The sequence below is a fragment of the Equus asinus genome, chromosome 4, assembly GCF_041296235.1.
Source record: "Equus asinus isolate D_3611 breed Donkey chromosome 4, EquAss-T2T_v2, whole genome shotgun sequence".
Classification (NCBI taxonomy): Eukaryota; Metazoa; Chordata; class Mammalia; order Perissodactyla; family Equidae; genus Equus; species Equus asinus.
The window spans coordinates 18,495,980-18,522,628 of NC_091793.1; the positions used below are offsets into that span (position 1 = coordinate 18,495,980).

At 57.4% G+C, this 26,649-nt stretch overlaps 1 protein-coding gene and 1 long non-coding RNA gene across 5 annotated transcripts in view; one reads left to right on the top strand and one right to left on the bottom strand.

Moving 5' to 3' along the window:
- Positions 1-467, bottom strand: part of MPPED1 (metallophosphoesterase domain containing 1) — a 79,475-nt gene extending 79,008 nt beyond the window's left edge. Inside the window, exon 1 of the mRNA XM_070506758.1 lies at positions 335-467. The gene's annotated coding sequence lies outside the window, so the exon portion shown is untranslated. The remainder of the gene's footprint in view (positions 1-334) is intronic.
- Positions 395-26,534, top strand: LOC123283210 (uncharacterized). Of its 4 annotated transcripts, none has more exons than XR_011502558.1 (10): positions 395-522; positions 8,655-8,734; positions 9,303-9,457; positions 9,568-11,522; positions 13,730-13,912; positions 14,454-14,549; positions 14,643-14,927; positions 15,756-15,913; positions 20,349-20,588; positions 21,343-26,534. It is a non-coding gene; the product is annotated as an uncharacterized lncRNA (long non-coding RNA). The 4 variants fall into 4 exon arrangements; XR_006523805.2 differs by having other exon boundaries at positions 14,768-14,927; XR_006523806.2 differs by lacking the exon at positions 20,349-20,588.
- Positions 26,535-26,649: the final 115 nt, after the last annotated feature.

Genomic DNA, 26,649 nt, shown 5'->3' on the forward strand with positions numbered 1-26,649 from the left:
GACCCCGGCCTGAGGAAGGCCCTGCCTTATGGGGGAAGGGAGAGCAACACCCCGGCCGCAGGGTCCCACCCGAGGAGTTTGAGAGGCCTGGGTGACCTCTGTCCCCCTGCCACCGGGGAGGGGGGCGAGGGAGGGGCCGCAGTGTCCACAGAGCCTTGTAGTCAGGTAGTCAGGACACAGGCCCGGCCCCTCTACTGAGAGGAGGTGAGAAGGGGGCATGGCCCCTCTGAGGCCCATATAAGGCACCTCAACAAATGTTTACGGGTCCCCTTCCCCCACCACACTCACATCGCACCGTGCCCACCACCCCCCCACCCCGCCCCACATTCATTACCGCTTCAGAGGCAGTCCCCCGACCCCCTGTGCCAGACCCTCAGGGAGAGCCCAGTCTGGTAGAGAGACAGACAAGGAGGCAGAAAATTCCCCTCACGGTTGCAAGAGGGGACATGGGGACAGCTACTCGGGGTGTCTTCTTGAAGGTGGATACAGCCCAACTGAATAAGTGCCTGCCAAGGAGAGAAGGTATGGAAAAGACATCCCAGGCAGGGGGAAGAGTGCATGCAAAGGCCTTGGCGTGTTTGGAATGGCAGCTTCAGTGGTGCCGGAGAAAGGAGTGGGGGGAGGGGCAGGTGCCAGGTCAGGAGGAGCCTTGGCTGCCTGCCTAAGGGGGTAGACTTTATTAGGAGCAGTGGGGAGGCATAGAAAGTTTTTGAGCAGGGGCATGACATGGTCAGGTTTATGTTTTTGGAGTTTGCTCGGGTAGCCCTAACAGAGGAGGAGGAGGGGCTGGGGTGGAGGGGCTGGGGCTGCCGCGGAGGGAGGCCTGGGCTGCGGGCCTGAGGCCAGAGAGGGGGGCAGAGGTGGCCGAGGGAGCCTCCGGCAGGCACCCTCCTCCTCTTCCTTGTCTGTGGACCTCACTTCTGTCCCCCGTGCTGGGGCAATTCTGGGGCAGAGTGAAGGGGCCAGGCTGGAAATGCACCCCTACCCAGGCTAGTGGAAGGAGTGGTGGAGCAGCTGGTGGGGGCGGGTGCACAGCATGCAGGGGAGGGGGGCCTGCATTTCTCCTCTGGAGCATGGAGCTGCCACACCGTCTCCCCCCAGGGTCAGTCCTGGGAAGCAGATTCCCCAGTGCCCTCACCCCGCCAGACAGGTCCCCCCACGGTTATTCACTCTGCCCCCAGGAGCCACCCTGACCTTTGCAGGTGCCCAGCTGGGGTCTGCCTGCCCTGTGAGTGTCAGAGCCCCAAGGTGGGGACTTCCCAACCAAGAAGAGAGGAGGGCGAGAGGAGCCACCTGGGAATTTAGGGGACAAAGCCCAGACTGCTACTGAGGAGAGATCCACTGTCAGCCCCACTGCTCAGGTGGCTGCAGCGTCCATTGGCACCTGTGTCGTCCTAGGAACCTACAAGTGCCAGGCCTGCACTGGATGGCCAGGGAGACAAGGGGCACCCTCATGCAGCCCCTACCATCCAGCCGTGGCCAGTGAAAGGCCGAAGGGGAGACAGGCCCAGGGCCCAGCCTGGACCAAGTATGGGGTGGTGGAGGGGGCGGAGCAGGGCATCCTGGAAGAGGGCGTGAGGGCTGGGCCTGGAAGAAAGGCAGAAGGTGGACAGGGGAGATGAGCCTGCCGGGAGCGACAGTCAGAGCTGCAGGTGCCCAGGAGGAGAAGAACGGGGAGGACAGGAAGGTGCGGACCCCTATAGGACTGGAGCATGCCATAGGGCAGGCCACATGGGGCCTTGAATGCCATACTCAGTGGGCCACGGGAGTCCCTGAGGACATTTGGGCAAGGTGCTCCATGGTGTCTGTGTCCCAGTGCCCAGGACAAGGCCATTGTCTATTGAGTGAGTGAGTGAATGAATGAATGAATGAATGTGGAGTATGAAGGACCGTCCCCAACTTGACGGGGAGCACCTTTCTCTCCCGGGGCTGCAGGCCTCCTGAGCACAATGTCTCCGAGGGAGGTGACGGAAAACCACCATGCTGTCCTGGGAGACAGGGCTTTAGCTCAGTGGCCCACCGGATTCCACCTGCTGCCCGCCAAGGACAGAGCCATAGCTTGGCCGTGGTCTCAGGAGCCCCCGGAGGACACATGGTTTGAGACAGTGGAGAATTTCTGGTCCTGGTCCCTGGGGCGAGAGCACAGAAGTTCCTGTGACACCCATCCTCCAAGGCCAGCTTCCTCACCACACCTCCAGTCCCTCCAGCCTTCCCCTCAGCTCCCAGAACACCATCGCTTACCTTCCCGGGACATGCGTTTATTGAGCACCTACTGTATGTCTAGCACTCTAGCACTCCTTTGGAACAAAGCATGAGCTCCCCACCAAAGGGGCCTGCCATTGCCTGCATCACCAGTCCCAGGCACTGAGCTCTGAGCTTGACCCACACTACCCTGGTCCGGGCTGCTTCCTGGAGGTCGGACTCCCTCGGGCCCCACTCACCACACATGGCCTGGGGCTGAGCAGGTGCCCAGTGAATGGGCTCTGAAAGAGGGGGAATGAGGAGCGCGGGGTGAGCAGGATGGTCCCACTCCTAAAAGAGCAACCAATCTGGCAAACACAGCAGACATTCTGCTTTTGGAAAAATTTAATAACACAGTGGCACTTGTTCCTGGAGACTAATAGAAACACTAACCAATTCCACACTGCGAAACCAGCCAGGGGATGGCTCGTCCAGCTGCGATGCATTTCCCGGGCACCTACTATGTGCTGGAGGCGGGGGAGAGAAAGAGGAGAGCCAGACTGTCAGCCTCAGAGAGGCGGAAGGTTGGCAGATGTTCGTGACACAGGGAGAAGAGGGCACCTGAGGCAAGGGGACGGGCAGCAGATGCAGCCCAGGGACACTTAGAAGGAGGTGATGTGTGTGCCCCAGAGGAATACAACTCTACTGTGAGGATAAATGTGAGAGGAACAGGCCAGCAGAGGGACCAGCCTGTGCAAAGCCTCAGAGTCTCAAAGGAAGATGGTGTGATATCCCCTAGCCAAGAAATTCACCTTCCAGGAAGGTGCCCCGAGTCAGTAACTGCAGGCTGTTTATAGTAGCCCCAAATCGGAAACAAGCTAAATGCCCAGCCAGAGGGGATCAGTTTCAAAAATTACGGTATGTCCAGGGAATTTCAAGTAGCCAAATCACGTTGCTGAAATGTGATGTGGCGGGAAAGTGATATCCATGCTCATCACACATCCCGTGAACAAGTGAAGGAGGCTACACAAGACAACACCTGATTCTGCGTTTTGAAAAATGAGAAAAGATTGTGGATAAGATTGTGGGGGTAAGATTTTAGGTGAATTTTAACTTTATTTACAGGATCTTCTTGTCTCCAAGTTTTCTATGATCATCAGAGTATCGTGAGGGATGGAGGGCCACATTCGGGGAGGGGTGTGAGGAGAGTATGGGGTGCTTGTAGGGCAGCTGGGCTGAGCTGGAGCCCTGGGCAAGACCCAGGCCTTGGGGGACCTGTAGTGCCTCATTGACAGAGATCTTAGGTCTTCCTTCTGTCCTCGGGTGCTCCATGGTGCCTGGCTCATCGCCGGCATGCAGGATGTAGTTATTATTCAGTAGATATTCACTGGGCTCCTACACCCTGCTAGGTGCTGTGTCAGGCCCTGGAAATCACGTGGCAGGGGAGGCCAGAGGATTTCAAGGGAGGTGGCAGTCTGCATGGGCCGGAGGGGTTGGGAGAGGTTCCCTGGAGGAGGTCACCTGGGCTGGGCCGGACGGATGAAGCTGGCTTTGCATCCCCACCTCTGCCCCATTACCCCCCTTCAGGGTCTCTGTCTGCCAGCCCAGGTCTGTCTGGATCCTGACACTGCCCAGAGGCGGGTCAACTTCAATGAAGCTGTCTGGCATGGGCCTCATCCCTGACCTTCATCTAGGCCCAGAGCCCAGGTAGAAAGGCCATGCCCTGTCAGGGACCCCAGACCCTGCCCACCTCTGGTCGGGCTCGAGTACAGCCTCGGATGACTGCCCCAGCTCCTGCACCAGGTCCTGACCACTGGTTGAAATCCTGCCTCTGCCTCTGCCTCTCACAGCTCATGACTCTGAACCTCAGTCTCTTCTCCTTGATCACTGTAAAGTTGGTACAACAATCTCTGCCTTGAGGGCAGTGCACATAGAGTGCCCGGCACACAGTTGGCGCTCAGCAAGTGGTGGCTATTAACACTGTCACAGGTCTAGATACCAAGTCTGGGGATCTGGATTCTAAGTCAGTTCTGCCACTGACTTGCTTGGGACCTTGGGACATTCTCCTGTGTCTCTGAGCCTCTGTTTTCTCAACTTGAGAAAAGTGATGTAATAGCTCGCTCCCGGGCTTGCTCAAGACGAAATGACAAGATGTGGGAAGACCCCAGGAGCTCCCTCCTCCTGCTCCTAGCGGAGCTTCTGCCCAGACTGTTGTCCAGATGAGTCCCCTGCCCCGATCCATTCCAGGGCACAACCCCCCATAGACCCTCTGGATCCATAGGACCCAGAAAGCCAGGTACAGAGAAGGGCCCTGCGTCAAGTGAGCTCCACGACACTTAGCTGATCATTCCACAGGGGTCTGCCCCAGGCAGGTGGCCTGGAGGGTGAGGCATTTGTCACTGGACAAGTGGCCCAAGATACGTCTCAGAAATGGTGTCCCCTACCCCAGGCGAGACTGCCCCAGGATTGGCGTCCCCAGGAGCTGGACAGAGGCCAAGCTCAGGCAGGGCCAGCCACCCCCTGCAGGCTGCAGGAGCCAGAAGGATGCTGCAGCCCGCAGCCTTCCTGAGGAAGGGGTCAGCTCCTGGTGCCACTCCTGGTCACCAATAGTGTGGGTGGCCTAGGCTCCCAACACCCCTGGCCCGGCCCCTCCATGCTGCCTGCCAGGCCTTTATTGTTTTTAGAGAACTTTTCCAGATTCCTTGCAGCTAGTTTATTTCTTACAACAGCCTGGGTGGGACCTCAGCTGGGGGCAACCTCCCCTGTGCAGGGAGACTAGCAGGCCCATTTTACAGATGAAGAAACTGAGGTCCCAAGAGATTTCAAGACCTGTCCAGCCAGTATATGGTCAAGTTGGAACTGCAGGGCCAGTCTTCAGACTTTAGGACACCTGTTCTCTCCCATCCACCCTGCCCCCATCCAGGTGCCAGGCCATCTCCTTCCAGCACCACTAAAGGCCCCCAATACATCTAGGAACCATCCCAGCACTGCCAGGGGCTGCTGAGCTCTGCTGAGCTCCGCTGAGCTGTCCAGGGTCCTGGCCAGGCCCGGCCTTACCCCGCAGCCTTCTCTCATCCTTCCCCAGACTGCCACCTCTTCTCACCTCCTGGATCTCAGAGAAGTGGGAACAGGTGAAGTTGGGCCCACCCCAGGGCTCCTGTGCCTGCACTCTCTGTGGGCCCTTGGATACCTCACTTCAACCTCAAAGCCTTGGTTTCCTTTTCTGGAAAAATGGGTGCAACGTGGGGCAGGCCAAGAGGTGGTTCATATTCGATAAACTTCCAAAGATAGCACGGCCATCTCCTCTGGGCCAGGCAAAGTCAGAGACCCAGAGGGACTCGGACCCTGCCCTGCCCTTGAGCGAGGAGTCCAGATGGTGTAGGGCCTGGAAATTGACAGTGACCACACACTGCTGAGCAGAGGGGGACATGGGCTGGGAGAGTGCAGGGGACCTCCCATCCCTCCTGGGGGCAGAGAAGGGGAGGTACTCGGAGAGTGCCCGGTGACAAGTGCATTGGGGTTGGGGGGCCACGTAAGCAAAGGCCTGGAGGTAGGAGCCTAAGGGCAGCCTAGGGAGAGCGGGGCAGGGAGAGGGGGCAGCAGAGGCAGCACCTCTCCCAGCTCCACCTGTGAGCCCAGAGCAGAGCCCCAGGGGAGGCCAGTGGGGCCTGGCCAGATCCCTCACAGTGGATGGTGCAAAGCCAGGACAGGGATAGTGAAGAGGGGCCCTGGAGGGAGTACGGCCAGGGCTCCGTGACTTACTGACAATAGTAAAAACAACAGCTAGTCCCGGGCACTTTTGCGTGTCCTCCTTCAATCCTCATGGCCCCCGCACCAATGCAGTGTGGCGTGGTGGGCAGAGGTGGCAGGATCCCAGCACAGTGGGGTCCACAGGCAGCCAACATCCCCCTCCAGCTGAGCTTATGATTCCTTCAATGTCCTTGAGCTCTGTGACCCCACCAGGAAAATAGGTGAGAGTACTGCCTGCCTCGTGGGGTCCTGTTGACGACCAGGTGAAGTGGACTGTCCGTGGGCCCTGAAAACCAGGCCCTCTGTCCCTGGGGACATTTGACTTCACTGCTGGTGCTCACCAGACCTCTCTCAGGGCAGCTCTGGCATCTTCTGGGTCCCCTGTGTCTTCCTTTCTCTCAGGAACTGCCCCACCCCAATAACTGTGCAAAAGCAGCTTGGATTTAAGGGGACCAGGATGTGGGTGACCCCATCCCCACAAGGACCCCACAGGGGGCTCAGGTGCCACGGCCAGTAGCAGGAGTACCAGGTTCAAGTCAGGCTCTCTGACCTCCGAGGCAGGTCAATGGCAGTGCTGGAGTCAAACCCAGAGAGGAGGGAACAACGTGGGGTTTGCTCCTGGGACCCAGGAAAGGGACAAGCGAAAGAGGTCCCAGCTCAGACAGGGAAGCCCAGATGCAGAGCTCCGCTGCCCCCGCCCACACAGGAGGCCTGTGGGAGGCTCTGCTAAGATGCTCACAACATGGGCCTGGGTCTCGGCTCAGGTATCCCGGCCCGAACCCAGCAGATAACAGGGCCCCAGGGTGAGCCAGACCCCGGAAAGAATGGCCTGGGGAGTAGAGAGCTGGGAGCTACAAGCACTAGGCAGCAGCTCAGAGGGCACCTGCTTCAAAGGCAGCAAGACCTGAAACCTGGGCATCCCCATGCCCTGCCTCCGGTCCCCCACTCCTGTGCCAGGCAACACCCCAGGTCTTGTCCACCTGTCTCCTGAATCCAGTACCTCCCATCCTCACGGCCTTCCCTGGGCTCCCTGCTCCCCACACTGCAGTCAAGGTCACCTCCCCTACTTGCAAACCTCGATGGCTCCCCATTGCTCTTAAGTCTGTATCCTGCTGGCAGGGGGTGGGGTTGGGGGAAGCTCTGCCCATCTCGCCCAGGATGCACTTTGCCAGTAACCTACCTCTCCTGGGCGCCACCCACCCCCCAGGACGGTAACTGCTCTGCCCTCTACCTCGGCCCATGGCCAGTGTCAGGACCCTGAGCTGTGAACTTCCCATGGCCTCAAGAAGCAAGGGGGCAGCTGGGCAGACCTGCGGTGCAGCAGCGGGCGAGGCTGGGGCTTCCTGACCCCCAGGTGCGTTCCTGGAGCCCACTCCTGAAGCATCTCGAGCCCTGCCTCATTTCCCTCCTGCTGGAAGTCACCTCCCCAGCACCCTTCACCTGGGAGAGCAGGGCTGGAGGGGTGTCAGACAGGCCGGGCCTGCCACTGGGGTCCTGGGCAGGGGAATTGACCTGTTGCCTCATCTGTGAAACAAGGGTTAAGGGTTAAAGGTTAAGGGTTAAAGATTAAGGGTTACCTGCCCCGTTAGTCTGTGCCGATCACTTGGGATAAGGAGTGTGAACTGCCTAGTGCTGGCTATGACTCTCAGTAAGTACAAACCAGTGCTGGTCCCCAGGAGACCCCCAGACCCCTGCCCCAGCCCCTCCTTGACCACTGGTTGTCCCCATGCTACTCACTGCTGGACCCCAGCTCCATTCCCGCCGCCCACCAGGCGCTCAGCAGACACTTGATGCACCAGATGCATCAGACAGAGCAACCCCAGGAAGCACCCCCCACTTTTGTTGGTGCCTGAAAACCCCCCACTGGACCCGTTATCCTTGGTGAAAGGGGAAATCCCAGGGAGGCATTATGGGACCATGGGGGCTGTGCCAGCCTCCTCCTGCAGACGCCCCCCCAGCCCACCTCTTTCGGAAAGGAGGCCCCTCCCCGGCACTCCTGCAGGCCCTCAGGCCTCCACCTGCGTGTCTCCCGTGCCCATCGCTCCCTCTTCCCCAGGGGCCTGTTCCATCTCTGGGGTCTTACCTGTCAGAAGGCTCTTCCTTCTGTTGAGCTCACAGCTTCTTCCCCCCTTGCTCGCCACCCCACCTCCAGGGCTACACAGCACCCTTGGCTCCCTCCAGGATGGCCCTGAGCAGGCCTGGGGCTGTCAGCAGAACTCCCTGAGTCTGCTCCCCCTCAGACTCACAGCCCCATCCTGCAGCTGTCCCCCAGCTAACACAGCCACCCCCCCTGCCCACCTCAGTCCCCTTCTCCAGATGAGCCCCACATTCTCTCTCCCCTTGAGGTGTGGCATCCAGACCGGCACTGAAATCAAATGCAACTCTTACACGGGCACGAGGCAAGGGAAGAAGCCAGCTAAGTAGTGTCTGCTGCTGTGTGGCAGTCATTCACACCCTAGTCTGAATGTTTCCAGCCATTTCCTACCAGTAGATTTGATTCAGAATCATCGCAGATAGGTAGGGAGAGATCTCAGGCCCTTCTACTCCAGCCTCACCCTATTCCCTCACTGTACGAATAGGAAACTAAGCCCAGCTTGAGAATGGAACCGAGGAGAGGGAATTCTCTGTCCCCAGATTAGAAGAAGGATAAACGGTCCTGAAGAGGAGGGTCAAGGCTAGAGGGGAGGAGGCCGAAAGCAGACTTCTGTGATTTCTCCATCCAGGATCGTGGATGCCAGAGGCCACAGGGGCTGCCGATAAACCTTACCGCTCAAATTCATCAGGATAGTCACCCATTTCACAGGTGAGGAAAGTGAGGTCGGAGCTGTTGAGTGACTTGGCCAAAAGGTGCATTGCAACTGCCTCGATCTTCGTGACCCCGACCTCCAGGCACTTCCAGCCCTGACAGGCTCCGCAGGTAGCGTGGGGGGCAAGAGGAAGATGTGTATGCACGTGCAGTCCCCAGGCCCCCGCCCCGATGGAACACCACCTGTTCGGCCTCCTCCTCACTCCCACGCGGGGCACCCTGCGCCGCCCTGCGCTGCAGCCACTCCCGGAGACGACAGAAGCCGCTGTGTTCCAGCACACACAGCCTGCCTTTGAGTCTCATGACCACCGGGAAAGGTGGCATTATTTCCAGTTTACAGATGACAAGCGGGGGCTAAGAGAATGGACTTGCCAAGGGTCACACCTTGAGTCCCTGGTAGGACTGGAGTGACACCCTGTTCCGGCACCTTCCATCCCTGGGCCTCTGGCACTCTGCTGTGCCTGGGCCAGCAAGGCAGCCTGGAAACAGCTCGAGCCCTACTCCTTCCCTTGTGTGCCCAGAGCAGACATCACTGATCAATTGCGCTGCTCTCTCCTGTTACCAGGATGCAGCCTCAGAATCCTGGCACAGGGCTCCTGGCAGCCACTGGGAAGGGTTGGCCCTGGAAACATCATCTACTGGCCTCTTCCAAAGGACCTGCTGGACCCGCTAAGCTCCTACCTGCCCACAGGACCAAGACAGGCATCTCTGCCCTGCCGGGTAACAGAGGCAGTCACTTCCCGCAGGGTTGGGTCTGGAGCTGACCCAGGACTCCCCGTGGTCCAGCAGAGCTCCCCAACACCCACAATGCTCTCTCTCCTTCCTCACAGCTCTCTGGGGCCTCCACCTCCTCACCTTGAAGATGACCATTCCTGGTACCCCACAGAACCACAGAGACCCCCAATGGCCTAAACCCAAAACTGAGGCCACCCCTCCAGCCTCTGCCTCCTTCAGGGACCCCTCTAGCCAGCACGCCCCTCCTCCACATCTTCCCCACCCTCGGCAGACCAGCTCCTCCTCACCTGCATTCAAACTTGCTTGTGTCTCCTGACCTAAGAGATAAGACCTCTGCCCCTTCCACATCACCCTCCAGCCATCAGCCATCTCCTCCCCCTTCTCAACCAAGTTTCCTGAGAAAGGCCTTGACGCGTGCCATCTCCACTCTGCTGCCATCCCAGCCCTTTCCTTGGACAAGGCAGGTCACCAATGGCCTCCTGGTGTCCACCGCGGTCCTGCTCTTCCCCAGCCATGTGGGCCTCTCCCCCTGCTCTCAGGACAGAGTCCGGCCTCCTAGCCATGGCCCTTGAGACTGCCTGTCCCAATCCTGGGGACATCCCCATGCCCCACCCCTCACTCTACTCTCTAGACACACCTACCGACTTCCTTCTCACTGGCTCTGGGCCTCCATGCCAGCTCAGTCCTCTGCCCCCCTGGGAAACAACCTCAGCAGCAACCATAAGCTACGGTTTATTTAGAACAACTGCGGGCCGGGCATCGTGGTGAGCAGAGCTTAGCCCATCCCGTCCTCCATCAATCCCATCTATTCATTGACTCCAGAAACTTTCACTGACCATCTACAATGTGCCGCATCCCTTTGTAAGCACTAGGGCACGGCTGTCAACTGAGCTGTAGGCATTATTGTTCCAATTGTACAGGTGTGGAAACTGAGGCTCAGAGAGGCTAAGTGACCTGCCTGGGCTCACACGGCCATGAGGTGGGCTCCACGTGTGACATCCACACCTGCCCCCGTGCCATGGCCTCCCTGTGGGCCACCCGCTCCAAGTTAGCCCCAACGCTGCCCACCCCCCACCTCCCACCCCCCTCAGCTGCCCCTGGATCCCAGCACCCTCAGTGCTTTGTTCTCCTCCCTGGGCGCCCCCCCGCCCAGACTATCCCCACCGCCGGGCCGCCAGCCTGGCTGCTGTCTCTCCGGGAGCCGCTGCCAAGCCGTCAGCTCCTTTCATCGCCCCAAGGCAGCCAGAGGGAGCGCCAGCAGCAGCCTTGGCACACGCCCGCCTCCGGCCACTCCCGGCGTGTTCTCAGACACAGACGCCAGCCCAGCGGGGCGGGCACCCAGCTCCGAGCCCACGGCTGCAACAAGGAAGGGTCACTGGGGGATCCAGCCCCCTCATTACACATCAGGAAACCTGGGCTGGGGATCAGCCAGGCCTCCTTTGAAACTGTCTAGCCAAATCAGCCCGTCAGAGTGGCGATCAGATGTCCATGGGAGGCGGTTCCCTCTGCTGGAATGTTCTCCATCCCGCCCCCACCGGCCAGCCCCTCAGGGCTCAGTGAGGGCAGGCCCTTCCTCAGAGGCCCTGACCTTCACCCAGGGCCAAGCTCCCTCTTAGCACTCATAGCACCCAGCCCAGGCGCCTGGCTGTCAGCCCAGATGGGCACCTAAGCTAAGGAAGCTTTGGGGAGGGACGGGGGACCTTGCAGGGCTCCCCGGTCGGTCCACTTGGTGGTCCTGCTCCTCCCGACATGTGGGCACAGGCTGGCCTTCCAGGACTTCCGTGTTTGGCTCCTGGAGGCAGGACCTCTGTCCCCATCCTGACTCCAGGCACCCAGAGGCAGCCAAGAGCTGGGCAGGGGGCTACCCAACTCCACAGAGATGCCCGTGGCCTCAGGAAACTCTGTCCCACACCCTTGGCTTTGAGGTGAGGATAAGAGAGCCCAGCCCTGGCTCCAGGATCACCTCCATCGAGTCCGTCCTGGTTCTCTGAGCCTTCACTTCCTCCTCTGCCAAACGGATTCTGATTCTTCCTGGTCAGGCTGCTGACAGGTGAGCCGAGGTGATAGACGCAGGCCCTGCCCTTCCGCGCCCTCCTGCTGCCCTCCTTTCAGAGTGAGAAAGCTGTGAGCTGGGTGAGAGCCCCTGGAGAGAGGCAAAGGTGGCCAGCCTGTCCTCTCTGGGGCCTCCCTCTGCCCCTTCTGGGCACCATGGAGAAAAGCAGGCAGTCCAAGACTGGCAGGAGGCAGGGTACCTCCTGGCGGCAGGGGTCTTTGGCTGGCCGCACTGGCCAGGCAGCAAGGGAGGGAGCGTCTGCAACAGGAACCACATCTGAGGAGCTAAGGAAAAGGGCTGTGATGTGTGAGGACAGTAAATTGAAGGAAGAGTGAGAAAGAAGCATGTGGAAGGGAGAGACCCTAGTGGCTCCGAGGCCCTGGCCCCTGCAGCCATCAGTGCCCACCAGGCCGGCCCACTCCAGACTCCGGGTCTCCCAGTTCCGGCTTCAGCTTCAGGGAGAGAATCCCACTGGGCTGCACTTGGGTCATGTGTCCAGCCTGCACCAATCAACCAAGGTGGAGGTGGGGTCACACAGCAGAGAGTGAGCCTGGCCAATCCCAGAGAGGGGAGAAACTGTGGGCGGGGCAGCCGCTGACAGGTGGCTCCTCATTTTACAGGTGGGAGGTAGACAGGCCCCCAGGGCAACTGTCCCTCGGTAGTGTGTCCCGGAATCCTTGGACCAACCCGAAGGCCCAGGGTGGGAGGGAGCCAGTGTGCTCCTGAAGGGAAGAGAGGTGGGGCAAGTCTCCCAGGTGGGCCCCAGCGCAGGGAGCAGGCAGGTATGATGAGGTCCCTGTTTTGAGCAATAACGCTGGTGATGAGGCCAGGAGTTGATCCAGGAGGACGGAGGGAGTGGATGCAGGACAGGGTGAGGAGGGTTAAGAGCACGACCTGGGCCATCCGGGTCAGGTGGAGGGAGAGGAGCCAGCGGCCAGGGCTCCAGGACACACGATGGTGCTTGCTGGGTGACACAGAGGATCGAGTGGGAAGCCAGCCAGCAGCAGGACCAACAGTTCAGTCTGAAACATCTTGAGCCCGAGGTTCTGTGGTCCACTTGGGAGAGAAGGTGAGAGGGTGGTGGCCACAGGGGAGAGAGGCCTGGGCTGCCACTGGGGACTGGGGGGGACTGACATGGACAGAGGTGGCCTGCGAGGTCAGAAGAGTGGTCAAGACCACATGGGAGATGCCTGGAAAAGAAGGGAGGCCGGGACTGAGTCCTGAGGAACCCAGCATTCAAGAGAGGAGTGCCGGAGGAGATGCCGGCAGAGAGGATGTGGGAGGAGCAGCGGGGAAGCGGAGGAGCGTGGGGAGGGGCGAGACCCAGGCCAGGGGGCTAGACCGGGAGGGCCCCAGGAAGAGAACTGGACCTGACAACCAGGAGGCCAGAGGAAGCCTTGAGGAAGGGTCCCCTCACAGGGGCTGGGGTTATGGAAGTGAGAGAGGAGACACCCACCCAAACAGGGCATCTCTCTGTGCCCCTGATTCTCTGTACTTGGGAGCAGTTCTCCGTTGTGTTGAGAATAATGACCCCAATGTCCATCGGGGCAGAGATTTCTTCAGTTAGCGTCTGAAACATGTTGGGAGATAGCCACCTTCTATTCCCAGGGCTCCCTAGTAAGCCGAGGTTACCCCATTTTACAGAAGGGAAAACAAGCAGAAGCAGCTCATCAAAGGACACACAGCACATGGGAGGCAGAGCTGGGACCAGGGCTAAGGACCCTGGTAGCCAACCCAGCATTGTCTCCTCCTGACCTTGTCCACACTCCAGGTGATGCTGGGAGTGAAGGTCACCGCCACAAGGGAGTAAGGGCATCTCTGGTTAGACTTCCTCTCCCCAGGCCTCAGCCCCTCCATCCAGGAGCCTGAGCTGGGCCTCTGCTTGGCCGTGATGCCCTCTCTCTGGATCCACCCAATGAGGTCAAGAAGGTGCCCCAGCTCTCCCGGCAAGGGCTGGGATGTCCTGGGTGGATGCCCACTCTGGTCAATTGCCAGCATCTAGACTCCCCACACACCAGCAACTTCAGGAAGGAGGCACAAGGGCAGACAGGCTCTCAGATGGGCACAATTCCAGGGCCGTCATGGCTTCCGGGAGCTTGATGGGGCCAGGTTCAAATCCTGGCTCTTCCACTTGCTACCTGAATGACCTCAGACAAGTGTGAACCGCATGTCAGAGCCTTCATTTCCTCATCTGTATTGTATAGGATCGATGTGCCTATCTCCCAGGGCTGCTGGCAGGATTAGATAGGTTGCCCTTCGAACAGTCACCTGGAAGCAGGGGGAGGAGCCTGTTCATGTTGGGCGTTGACCAACAAGAACCAGCAAGAGAGATGAAGATGGATCTGCCCTCGCACAGCTACAGCAGACTCGCACACTCGGAGGCAACAGTAAGCTGGGCGGTGCCGTGGGACCTCCAGGGCCCAGCTTTTCCTATAAATATGAGCCAGCACTCCTTGCTTCCTTGCCTTTGCCCGTGCTGTGCCCTGGGCTGGTGTGCCCGGGTGGTACCCGTCCTTCGAGGCCGGTATCTGCACACTCTGGCTGACATGTCTTAACACGGAGACAGTCACATTGTTCCAGCTGAGCTTCTCTCTTTGACGGGGGTCATTGGTACCACACAGATGGCCCCTTTGAAGCTCATGTTCCAAACAAGCAGCCACCCACGGGCCTGGGAGGCCCTAGGGAGCCAAGGGGACCCCCCACCGCTCTCGCCTGGCACTGAGGGAGGGCGGGCAGGACCGGGCAGCCCCGTGCAGGAAGCCGGGTGTTTACACTGCAAACAGGGGCTGAGGGGAGACTGCGCTGGGGACTCAGCGTCGGGGAGCTGCAGACGCCCGGGGGCCAGGCAGCATGTTTGTCCTGGTCCCCGGGGGTTCTGGCCACCTCCCACAGCCCAGAGCTTGATTGTCTCTATCTGTTCTCCCCCAGTGTGACGTGGAGAGACACACTTTATGTCCATGTTGTTGGGGGAGCAGCCTGTGCCGTCCCTCGGTGAGCTGGCATCCTCCTGGCCCTGCTGAGCAGGTGAGCAGAGATGCGGGGCCAGTCCGGCTCCCAGCCCTGCTACTCCAGCCTCATCAGCCCCACTCCCTCTCTGGCCTTGCCTCCCTCCTTCAGCACCACCCCGGACTGTGCCAGCAAACCCCTCTCCATCCCTCATCCCTTTAACATCCCTTGGCCCTTGCGCCAAGCCCTGTGCTCAAGCCAGTGGGTGAAGGTGAAGGAGCTGGGCCCCTGTGCAGGGAGAGACAGAAGCTGTAAGAAGAGGCCAGCAGCCAGACACCCAGCCCCACCGCTCCCCTGCTGGGTGACCTCGGGCAAGTCACTGCATTGCTCTGGGCCTGCTTCTTCATCTGTAAAACGGGATGATGCCAACCCTAACCTCCCCATCGTGGGACCAGCGTGAGTATTAAATATAAGTCAGGGCAGGTGAAGTGTTCAGAAAGCGCCGGGCCCAGCATGCGGGCTGAGTAGGTGTCACCGTTGGTACCGTCGCTGTCACCCTCGGTGCTGGGACAGTGGGTCCAGATGAGGAGAAAATGCTGCTTTATGCTCATTACTTCCATCCTCACAACCCCGCTAGAAGGCCACTGTCAGACCCAGAGAATAGAATAGGAAACTGAGGTCACACCAAAGCCACCAGACACTGTGCGTGAAGCCTGTGTTCGACCCACCTAGCCCGGTGAAAAGGGTGGGTCAGGATGAGGGGGGCAGTGCGCTGTCAGAGAGGGGGCTCCTGGGGGCTCTGCAGGACCCCGTGTCCCTGTGTCCTAGGAGGCCGGCAGCCCTGTGGCCTCATCTCGGTCAGGACCAGGCCAGCCATCCTGCCCACTGGTCCTCGGGTTCTGGCCCAACTGTCCCCTCCTCCTCGGAGAGGCCTTTGAGCCTCCCAGGGCGCCAGCCCCAAAGGACAGCGCCCTCCAGGCCTTCCTTCCAGGCTGGTGAGACGTGTCTCGGCCGAGGTCATCTCTGTCATCACTCAGACCAGACGACGTGGGAGGCAGCCACGAGGAACTCCTGTCCTCTCTCAGAGCCCCCTCCCAGGGCCTCCTGCCCAGGTTTCCCTTTAGACCCATCTCGAGTCCCCCTGGGTGTCTTGAGCCCCAGGACCCGGCAGGGTGGTGGATCTCTGACAAGCAGAAACAAAGAGGAGGTGCTGGTAGAAGGAGCCCAGGCCGCCCCGAGGCCCGGGAGCAGCTGGGACCCAGCCTCGTTTCCTCGTCCGTGCAGCGAGAGCCACAGCACCTACAGGAGCCCCAGGGTCCTGAGGGAACCGCCTTGAGCCTCAGTCTCCTCATCTGTAAACCGAGGCTGATGACTCCAGGCCCATGTCACAGGACCGCAGAGAGAAATGCCCGACATTGGGACTGTGGGGTCACAGGAACGTGGTAAGTGCTCAGCAGAAATGAACTACGCTTGTCGTCCTCGCTCCCTGAGTCCTCCCGGGAAATGATGGTGGAGCCCTGTGGCCATGCGGTGGTGCATGTAGGGGCTACAGAGAAGGGTGGGCATGCGGGACAGAGGCCTGGCAAAGGTGAAGGGCCCAGGTGAGGGGTTGGACAGACATGGATTCAAGCGCTGACTCCATCATGTAAAAGCTGGGTGACCTTGGCCCTGTCATTTAACCTCTCTGAACCTCTTGGCAAGGATTAAATGGGAAAAAGTGTAGGAAGAGGTCGATGGAGTGTCTGCACACAGTAGGAGCTTCATGAATGTCAGTCTCATTAGCACTTCACTCCTTGAAATGTGAATAGTTGGGAAAAGATGCTCGTTCACTCGCTCATGCATTCTCTCTCTGTCTCATGCACACACACACGTGCACACAGGCACTTGCACACCTCCAGTGCTGCAGAAGACAGAGGGTCAGTGTCCACTAGCGGCTTCCATTGCCAAGGCCCTAAGACACCATGAAGCCACACACCTGCCTGGACCCACCGAGAAGGAGTCTCTGGAGAGTCTGGGGTTCGGGTGGGAGGAGGGCGAGGTGCTGAGAGCGCAGAAGACAGCAGCCTTGGTCTCCCAGGGGCACCCCCAGCCAGAGGCCAGGGCGCGGGGGCAGTGGGCGCCCTGGAGGGCTCTTTCCCTTTCTGGGCCTCGGTCTTCCTTCGTGTGCAATGGGCAGGAGCCCCTGGGGGGCCTCAGGGATGGTGATCAGGTAAATACACAGAATAAAATCCTGATTCTCCATGACCACACAGGGACCCCTCGCGCCCCCAACCCCAGCAGTGAGCTGGTAAGCCGTTGCTGAGGGCTTCTCTAGGGGGACAGCCCTGATCTGTGACACGTGCCAATTTCCATGGTGCAAATACTTCCACCATGATCCATTTCCAGCTACCAACCTACACGCAGAGTTCGGAACAGCTGTGTACAGCTGGCTCTCGGGAGCCGGTGAGAGCCACTTCCATGACACCACAGCTCCCCACAGCCCACCTTTCTTCTCCCCTCACCCACCCCTCTCCTGCCACACCGGCCGTGCTTCTGGTCCCCACACACACCAGGCATGTTCCTGCCTCAGGGCCTTTGCACGTACTGTGTCCTCCACCCGGACGCTCTTCCTCTGGTTGTGGCATGGCTGGCCTTGTCCTGCCTTCCAAGTCTCAGCTCAAATGTCACCTTCTCCAAGAAGCCTGCCCTGACCACCTTGGTAATATTGCTCTCCCTCCCTGACCCACACACCCCTGCCACTTGTTGTGATTTTATGCCGTCTTATTTCTATCAAGGCACTCGACGCTACTTGTGTGACACACATTTCTCTGTCATGTGTTTTTATCTGTTCATTATCTGTCTAGCCTCCCACAGTGTTTGCTCCATCGGAGCCAGGCCTCCTCGGCTCGGTCATTGCTGTGTCCCTTTTGCTTATAGCACAGTGCCTGGCTCATGGTAGGTGCGCAGAGGATGTTAACAGCATAAATGAATGAATGAAGGAAGGAAGGAATGAGTGAATGAATGAATGAACAGACAATGAATGTCGGAACTTACCTGGCCCGATCCTCCCAGGCCCTGCCTGGCCCCCTGCACCCTCCCCGTCCCCTCCCCCTCCCAGAGCAGCAGCCCTAATTGGCCAAGCCCCCCTGATGGCGCCCCATTGTGGAACCTGTAATTGCGGTCTCCTGCCCTGTTCCCCCCACCCCGAATCTCCCTCTTCAGCAGAAAGGAAGGCCCGGCCCTATTGTGCAGCTCCCGTGACTCAGGGATGACCTCACCGGGCCGGCTGAGATGGGGCCCGGGGTGGGGGGGAGGCCAGGCCCAGGTTGGGAAAAGCTTGGCAGCTGTGGTTGGGACAAAGGGCCCAGGGGCTGAAGCCCTTCCTGAGAGAGAGGGTTTCAGGGGTAAGACAAGGGTGCTTTTCACTACAGAGAATAACTGGGGTGGGGGTGGGGGGATTAATCCATAAGAAAGGACCCCGAGGGAAGCCTGGGACAGGAGGCCACGTGCCTGAGCAGGACTTTGGAGACACAGACAGACAGACGCACCTGGGCCTGAAACCTGCCCATTGTGTGGCCTTGGACCAGTGACTTCCTCATCCCGAGCCTGTGTCCTTATATGTAAAATGGCCAGATAATAATACTGCCGTCCACATAGGATTGTCACGGGTCTGTACTAGATAACAGATGTCAGGTGCCGAGCATACAGTAAGTACTCAATAAATGCTCATTTCTCCCCACCCTCTTTCCTAGACTTTCCTCATTCCTCACCCTCCCATCTCCCAAGCTCCGCTGCCCACCCCCCAAGCTGCCCACTCCAGCGCTGACCCCAGGAGCCCAGAGTCTGGCAGGGCCCCTCCTCCAGGGTCCCCCAGCTGGGCTGGGGCCCCCGCACACCTCCTGGGCTCCCGAGCTCAGGACCGGGTGGGCCCAGGAGGACCTCCATCCTCATGGGGGAACCCAGGGCAGATCCGCCCGGTCTCTGCACCCGAACCTCTGCCCTGGGCCCCTGGTTATTGCTCCAGCCCTGAGCACCATGCCCCTGTCCCCTACCTGAGGGTCCCTGAGGAGTGGAGCACCTCTCTTTGCCATCAGGTCCCTCCCTCTGGGATGGGGACAGCGCCAGGGTCAGCAGCGTGCTGGGGGAACAGCGTGGGGCTTGGCTGGGCAGAGTGTAGGTGTGAGGGACAACAGGGTGTCTGGTCCAGCCTTCTGACCCCTTGTTGAACATTTTCTTTGGAATTTTATCAATACTATATAATTTTTAAGAGCAAGATATTCCGGATTAAAGCTCTTGACGTTAATTTAGTTTCTTGGTGGGTCTTCCATCAAGTGCGGTTAACCTGTTTTCAGTTTATTGTTTTATTTTCATTTTCCTTTTACTGAACTTGTTTTCATTAGGACCCATTATCTTCCCACACGACATCTCCGCTGACAATTTCCTCTTCCTAACGCTTTTTCAGCCATGTCAGGTTTTGCCCATCATCACTTCTGCCGCTGTGGGTTTTCTTTGGTGGCAATTTTTTTCTGCCGAGGCCAGTGATCCTTGAATCAATATCGCCAGTTCCCAATTGGGTTGGAAAGGTTTGAGCCTTCCATCAACCCCTAAATCCAGAAGTTTCCCTGAGCGGGGGGTTGATCTGGGGGTGAGAATTCTCCTGCAGGAGAAAGGGCTCAGGCTGTGAGCTGACTCCTTGCTGCAAGGAACTTTGGCCATCAAGGCACGTGGTGGGGTCAGAACACCCCGGAGGTCCAAACGCCTGGGCCTGGAGGTGGCCTGGACCCTTGACAGCAGAGTGAGGATTGGGAAAACATCCGTGGCCAATGGCAACAGCCCAGCCCTGGCAGGACGACTAATGGCCCGGACCTTTAGGAATGAAGGTTTGGGTCACCCCACCGGGCGGGGAGCCACGACCAGCTGAGGTGCTGGTCCTCTCTGCCCGAACTTCTGCCTCAGGCCCCTGATTACTGCTGCGGTGGGCAGTTTCCAAGAAGGCCCCTTGAGTGCAGGCGGGACGCGTGACTCGACTCTAACCCATAGACTATGGCAAAGGCGATGGGATGTCACTTCTGTGGTGAGGCTACACAAGATGTGACTTGTCTTGCTAGCAGACTCCCTCCCTGGCTGGCCATGACGATGGCTGCTGCCACGTTGTGAGCTGCTGTGTGCTTGGAACTTAATCCTGCTCCAGCTGAGCCTTTAGCTGGTGACATATTATGCAGCAGTAGACAACTATGCGCCAGGCAAACACAAGAAGAAGTAGTCATAGTAGTAAGATAGATTATTGGGCACCTACTGTGTGCCAGCTACCATTTTAAATGCTTCACACGCATTGTCTTATTTATCCCTCACACTCATCACAACCATCTCACGGTTATCATTTATAGATAAAAAAGAGACTCGGAAAGGTTAACACACCTGGGACATCCCGAGCCTGGCTGTGTGCTCAAAGCTGGCTGGAGAAAGGGGAGGGGACCCAGGGACAACCACCCACTTCCCTTTCTCCTCTCAGATCCCTCCCCTTTCCTCCCTGGGTGCAGACACCGTCTATCTTGTCCCGAAAGTGATCGTATGGACACGAAGGCCCCCGCAATACCGTTCTGCAGACATATTTCCCAGAAACATAATATCAATTTTACCTGCACTTTTAATAAGCATTTAATTCCTTCAATTGTCTGGTGGTCCATTTGCAGGGGAAACTGAACTACCTGAGCGTTTCTCACTCCACCTGCCGTACGGGAAAGAGATTCAATTAGAAAAATCTATTGCTAATTTGAAAGCTCTGATTCTATAATTTCCTACAGGGAAGACATGTAAATTGCGTGTTATTTAACACCCTTACATGGCAGGTGAGTTCCGCGGGGGGCAATTATAATCCGCTCTCCACTCTTCTTCCAGATTCCTGACAGCGGGAGCGGGGAGGACGAGGAGGAGGCAGAACAGGAAAATATTTTGAAGGCTGGTCTCTAAGTGGCTTTAGGAACCTCTAAGCCAGAATGGCCTGGACAAGGTCAGCTGGTTTGGTGCCCACCTTCCCGCCCATCGCTGGGCCGCGGACTGTCACACAGGTCAGAGCCCCCCAGTCCTCTGCCCTTTCCCGAACCATCTGGAAGCTGGAAAGTTACTGTCCTTACACAGGTAATCGGAACACCCAGCCCTGCACTCCAGCCTCTCTGTCACCAGCTGTGTGGCAGGGGGCTGTCCCTTACCTGGTGGGCCCTGGTCCCCATCTGTACAATGTGGAAACCATAACACTCTCCATCCTGAGCGGCTGGGAGCCCCAAACCCAATATTGAGTATAAAGCAAATGGGGGGGCTTTGCCAACTACAAGGCACTGTGCCCCGTGGATTGTGCTAGCGCTGGGAGTCAGACCCTAAAGCACCCACTCGGGGTCTGATTTCCACCCTCCTCCCCACCCCCACAAACTGCCAAGGAGCTCTTTCTCTAGTTGGACCCAAATCTTTCTGGCTAAGGGGTCTTTCCAGATAAGGCAATGTCTTCCCACACGGTTGTGGCTCTGGGCATACCCCCCTCCATGTGCACACGTGTGTGTACACACAGAGATCTGGGTAGATGTCTCTGGAAGAACGTTCGAGAAGGCAGGACCACCGGGGTCTGAGTGGGGAGCTGGGTGGCGGGGACAGACAGACCCAGTGCTTACTTTACCCTTTTGTACTGCTTGGGTTTCTTCGCTCTTTCCCTTTTTCCTTCCTCCTTCCCTCCCTTCCTTCTTTCCTTCCTTTTATGTCTGCCCATTACTTACTCAAAAACATGATTTTCTACATTTATGCATCTATTCATTTTTAACCAATGAGACGTGTGGCCCAGGGCTCCTCCCTCCTTCCCACGACCGGAGCCCTCCTTTCTGATCTGTCTCATTCCATCCTTCAGGTCACAACATCTGAGCACCTTCCCCAGACAGACCCCAGGCTGGGCACCGAGGAAGGGTTGCTTGCACCTGAGCTGGGCCTGAGCTGGGCCTTGAAGGAGAAGCAAAGTCCACCACTCCCTGCAGGGAGCTGTGGGCAGACACACCCCAAAAAACAAATACACTGCGATGGGCACCCGGACAAGCCACCGAGAGCAGCAGGACAGCCAGTGGCCTGAGGGCAGGGGAGGGCGCCACCTGCTGGTCACAGATGAGAAGTGCACCTGGTGCCCACTTGGTCCTTCTGGAGGAGCCTGTGCTCCGGACTCTGAAGCCCTGGGCGGTGACTCCCGGGCTCCCACCCGAGGCACAACATCCTCCTCCCCACAAGTTTCTCCAAATAGCTGCTTCACATGCTTTTCATAGACGTGATGTTTTTACATGTCAGAAGTGTGTCAGATACTCTATAAATCTTCATAAACTCCCCAAACGTGTACCCAGGGCTGGCCCCTGTGCTAGGCACTGGTGACACGGTGACCAGCCAGATAGCCATGGTCCCTGCGGGCTCTGAGGGCAGGAGGCCAATACTAAACACTGTCACAAAGGGCCCATTTAGTGACAAGCGTAATCACGGCTAACGGGGAAGCGGAGAGGGGAACGTTGCGTCACTTGCCCCCTCGCCAGCTCTGCAAGGACGGATGTGACTGCTGCTTTACAGACGAGGCTCAGAGAGGTGGAGTGGTCCACACGGCAGGAGGAGATGCAGCTCAGACAGGGACCCAGGGCTGCCAGGCCACCGGAGGAGGGAGGGTGCAGGCTCCCCCGCAGGCCCACTGCCAGGCTGCAGAAATGGTCCCCAACTCCCTTCCTAACGAGGCCCAGAGAGCAGCTGTGTCTCCAAAGCCTGGTTTCAATGGGTTTCTGCCATCGCTAGGACTAAGACCTGGCCCCCTGCAAGAGCTGCGCTCTTCTCCCGTCTAAAGGGACAAGTAGACAGAACCCCGAGTCCTCACATGCCGTCAGCCAGACCTTCTCCCCTCCCCCCACCTCCTTTCGTCTAATGATCCCACCATCCTTCAGGAGAGAAGAGGGCCCTGCAGTAAGATGTGGACGTCCCTGGGCCACCTGGGAATTGCCATCTCTTTCCCGGCCTCAGTTTCCCCCCCGTCTACTGAGAGGTCAGATTGACTCCTCTGAAGACCTCGGTTGATCTGAAGTGTTAAAATCCTCTTCGCCAGCCTTCCACCTCCCTTCGTCAGCAAGCACAGAGACGTACAGACCTCTCAGTGATGCTGGGCATCCTCAGTTTCCACAGGGTGACTCGTCTTTGGGAGACCAAAGCCAAAATGGTTTGGAGACGGTACAGGCAAACCAGACTCCCTGCCACATGACGGCTCAGGGATGCGGCAGCCAGGACAGCCTTGCCTCCCTCTGGGTCAGTGACGCCAGCCGCCGGAGGGCTTGATGGGCAAGGCTCCCGGGCAGGTCCCCTCCCTCTCTGAATTTTGGCCCCTCACACCATCTGCAGACGCTCCTTGAGCTGGTATCTGAAGCCCCCTTGAGGGTAAATCATGCAGTTCTCTACAAATGTGGTGGGAGGGGGCAGGCTGGAACCCAGCTCCTGATCCTGGCGCCCCTGTTTTAATAGCTGAGAGCCCTTGGGCAGGTTCTCAAAAATGTCCACGGGTGTCCCATCTCATCACTGGTCAAACGAGGATGATGGCAGTGCCTGCCCCCTGCATGGTGGAAGGACCAGGTGAGATGACCCTGTACACAGAGGGCAGGGCACCTGGGCATCATTAGTGCTCACCAAGAGTTAGCCTGATGGTGAGTGTTGCCCAGGCCGGCCTGTGTTGGTCTCCCCAGATGTGCAATGAAGACTGGATGGGCAAACATTGGTTGCACACACCTTGCACAATCACCTTGCACAACCCTTGACACTTTTACATCCATCATCTCACCTAACCCTCGCAAAACCCACTTCCATCCCCATTTTTCAGTTGGGGAAACTGAGGCCCAGAGAGGGAGAGGGACGTTCCCGGGGTCACACTGTGCTGGGGTAGTGCTGGATTCAAACCTGGAAGCTCTAGAATCAAGCCCTGGTCCCTGGGGAATGTCAGCATCAACTCACCAGGGGAGCAGCCTGACCCTGGACCCGGGTCCTGGTGGAAAATCAGAGATCCCCTGATCGGCATCACACGTGCACCTTCTCACTGCGGCCACAGGGGGGCAGCAGCGTCCCGGCCATCGCTGTGCAGCGGCTCTCCCACCTCCGCCCCGCGTAGAGCACAGCGTCAGCCGGCAGGGGAACCCAGACTGCCCAGGGCCAAGCACAGAAGGAGAAGTCTACAGCTTTGTTTAATCTACACAGAGTCTTTCAAAAAGTATAACTGGTTGCTGGAATTTAAAAATCAGAAGATTTCATACCCAAATCCAGATTTCTAGGCTTTCTGGAAAAACCCAGAAAATCTGCCAACACTGGGAGCCCACTCTAGCTGCCTGGAAGCCACGAGCTAGACTGGACAGCTTCATCCCCATGGGCACTTCTGTCCCCTCCCCACACACACTCATTAATGTGGCCCCTGGGCTTCAAGAGGCATTTGTGGTTGAGACCCTGGGGGCTCCCCAGCGGTGCTGTCCTTTGAGTGAGCTTCGCAACCTGAGCACTATGGACACTGAGCATCAGATAACGCTTTGGTGTCTGGGGACTGTCCTGCATGCTGAAGGGTGTCAGCAGTACCCACACCCCCAAGTTATGACAACCAAAACTGTCTCCAGACATTGCCCATGTCCCTGGGGACACTGCCTCGAGCCTTTGAAAGCGGGAGAAGGCATGGGTTGCCTCCAGGCGCAGAACCAGCAAACATTGCCAGCACCCCTCTGGGCAGGTCCCTGAGCTATAGGGCCACCCCAGAGCCCGAGCTGGACCAGTGCCCTTCCATCCTCCTAACTCTGGGGTCTGGAGGGGTAGGGTGGGATTGCAGCAGAGCGTGCCTAATACTGGGTAGAGGGACACAGCACGGGTTGGGGGTCACTGAGCCCACCCCAGACCCAGGTAAGGGCACCAGGAGACAGTTCCGTGATACAGGCAGAGGGACCAGCTTAGAGCAAAGGACAGCAGTGGCTGGAGAGGTTCCCACAGTTCAGTGTTGCTAGGGACATCCACGGGCTACTCACCCCGGAAGTCCTGGGGGCAGCCTCCCCAACTCGGAACCTTCTCCTGCCAGTCACACAGCACGCCCACCATCGACACTGCAGGAGCCACCCTGCTCCAGCTCACTGCAGGCCCGACCCCTGCCCCACACCCCTCAGCACCATGAGCTCCAGGACAGGCTGGGGCCTGTCCTCCCCCAAGAGGACACTAAAAGTCTGATGGAGGAGCTGGCCTTCCGTGACCTAGCCTTTCCTTGGGCCCTAGCTCCCAAGGAAGCAACTGCCACCAACAAGACCCCACATTCCACCCCTGGGGCCTAAGGCCGGCCTTCAGGAGTCCAGACAGGGTCTTCTAGGCCACCAGACACCACACACCCCAGTGAAAGGGAGGGAAAGGATGAACAGTCCCAGGAGGTCCCTTCTGTGGCCGAGGATTGGGGAAACTCAAGGTCAGTGGCCTGGTGATCACGGTCAAGGCCCAGGCAGGAGGTCTGAGACCTGACCCCGATCACGGCTCTGGTGTTGGGGAAGCAGAAGGAAGAATGGTCGGACCACATGCTGCCCCACAGCCCAGGACCAGGAGCCGGCTCCACTCACCCCAAAGCAGCGAGGCACAGGCTATGGTGGAGAACACTGAGGCTCAGAGAAACCAAGTAATGTGGCCAAGGACACACAGCAAAGAAAATGTTGGAACCCAGGCTGGAACCATGGTGGACCCAGCTCCTAGTCCAGTGAAGCTTGCTCCACACTTCACTGTGAGCCTGTTTTTCTATTGAGTTGTTTACTTTTTCTCATTGGTTCTCAAGAATTCTTGATATATTCTGGATAATACCCTTTTGTTCATTTTATATATTACAAGTATCTTCTACGCCATGGCTTGTCTTTTCCATCTATTTACAGTCTTTTGATTTAAAAAAATCCTTAATTTTAATGTAGTCAAATTTATCAACTTTTCCTTTACCTTTCTACTCAAAGTTGGAAAGGTGGTCTCTTTTATTGTCTTCTTACATAAGTGCCTGTTACATGTTAGTACAACACATCAGATCTGTATGGTGTGAGGTAGGGATCCAACTCATTTTTGTTTCCATATGGACACCCAATTGTCCCAGTGCCATTTCCTCAATGACCTGAATCCTAGCTCTGCCATTTATCCTTTCCACGTATGCGTAGTTCTGTTTCTGGGCTCTGTATTCAGTTACATTGGTCTCTTTGTCTGTGTAACAACACTGGAAGTCTCTTAATTTTTATAACTTTTTATCTGATAGAGCAAGTCTTTCCTCGTTCTCCATCTTAGGAAAGCCTTGGCTAGCCCTAGACTTTCTTACTTCTACATACGTTTTAAAATCAGCTTTTCAATACTATGAAAAATTCTCTTAGGATTTTGATTGCAATTGCATCAAATCTGCATATACTAATTTGGAGAGAATTGAGTCTTTGAAATAATTAGTCTTCTTACCCAAGTACTTGGTATATCTCTGCATTTATTTTGATTTTATTTAAAAATCTTGCCATATAAATCAAAACTACACTAAGATATCACCTTACACCCGTTAGATTGGCAAAAACATCCAAAACCAAGAGTGACAAATGTTGGAGAGGTTGTGGAGGAAAAGGAACCCTCATACACTGTTGGTGGGAATGCAAACTGGTACAGCCACTATGGAAAACAGTATGGAGATTTCTCAAAAAGTTAAAAATAGAAATACCCTATGACCCAGCCATCCCATTACTGGGTATCTATCCTAAGAACCTGATATCAGAAATCTCAAGAGTCCGTTGCACCCCTATGTTCATCGCAGCATTATTTACAATAGCCAAGACGTGGAACCAACCTACATGCCCAGAAACTGATGATTGGATAAAGAAGATGTGGTATATATACACAATGGAATACTACTCAGCCATAAAAAAAGACAAAATTGGCCCATTCACAACAACGTGGATGGACCTCGAGGGTATTATGTTAAGCGAAATAAGCCAGTCAGAGAAAGACGAACTCTATATGACTCCACTCATAGGTGGAAATTAGTATATTGATAAGGAGATCTGATCGGTGGTTACCAGGGAAAAGGGGGGGTGGGGGGAGGGCACAGAGGGGGAAGTGGTGTACCCACAACATGACTAACAAAAATGTACAACTGAAATCTCACAAGGTTGTAATCTATCATAACATTAAT